Source organism: Galeopterus variegatus, unplaced genomic scaffold (genome assembly GCF_000696425.1).
Source record: "Galeopterus variegatus unplaced genomic scaffold, G_variegatus-3.0.2 Scaffold2375, whole genome shotgun sequence".
NCBI lineage: Eukaryota > Metazoa > Chordata > Mammalia > Dermoptera > Cynocephalidae > Galeopterus > Galeopterus variegatus.
Window position 1 is genome coordinate 212,958 of NW_007728486.1, and position 1,230 is coordinate 214,187.

The following is a 1,230-nucleotide window of genomic DNA, read 5'->3' on the forward strand; positions in this document are numbered from 1 at the left end:
TGACTTTAGTTAGATCGATGCGCTCGGGCTGATGAGTTTGCTTAGATCGATGAGCTTGGTCGGTTGAGTTAAATTAGATCGATGTGCTCAGTCTGATGAGTTAACTTACATCGAAGAGCTTGGTCTGATGAGTTTAGTTAGATCAATGTTCTTGGTCTGATGAGTTTACTTGGATCAATGAGCTTGGTCTGATGGGTTTACTTCGATCGATGAGCTCTGTCTGATGAGTTTGCTTAGATCGATTAGCTTTCTCTGATGAGTTTACTTAGATCGATGAGCTTATTCTTATAAGTTTTATTAGATCGATGAGCTCGGTCTGATGAGTTTACTTAGATTTATGTGCTTGGTCTGATTAGTNAGGGACTCCTTAGCTTTCCCAGTATCAATAATATCACAAAAGACATCCAGGCCAGCAACAGAAGCCAGCCCAATGCCTGGGATCCTAAGACACGGGGGCCCAGACAGCCCCAACCTGCCCACAACCAAATCCTACAATGTACTTATTAATCACATGTATTTCTTTGGGTGTGTGACTTACCGGCTCATGTCTTTCACCAAATTTCAGCTTAGGTTTTTCTAATTCATTTTGACAAGTTCTTTTTGCTATAAAGATATTAACCTTTGATTGTTAAAAAAAAAAAAAGTAGAGACTAGAATAGTGGTTACCAGAGACTGGGGGGCTGGGAGTGGGGTGAAGATAAGGGGTGAACTGATGGGGTCAAAACTATGCCATCTGCCCTGAGTGAATCAATGTGCAAGATATGCATGTATCGAAACAACACACTGTACCCCATGAAAATAAATATAAGAGAAATTGAATTTTTTTTAAAAAAGCATTATCAGAAAAAGCCTCAACAGGGACCTACCCGAGTCTGTCTTCACATGTTGGATGTGTGCGGACAAAACATGTGGATGTTGTGGTGGTGGTTTTAACTCTGGTATGAAGTAATTGATAATCATGGCTGCTATTTCTACAAGATTTTCAGTTGTTGAAAATGGCCAGATATTTCTCATTTTTTTGATAAACATTTCTTCAAAAGACTCTGAACGATTAATGCTGGCGAGGTTGTGGAGAAAAAGGAACTCTCACAAATTATTGGTGGGACTGCAAAATGGTGCAGCCTCTATGGAAAATGGTATGGAGGTTCCTCAAACAATTGCAGATAGATCTGCCATATGACCCAGGAATCCCACTGCTGGGAATATATCCAAAGGAATGGAAATCATCAA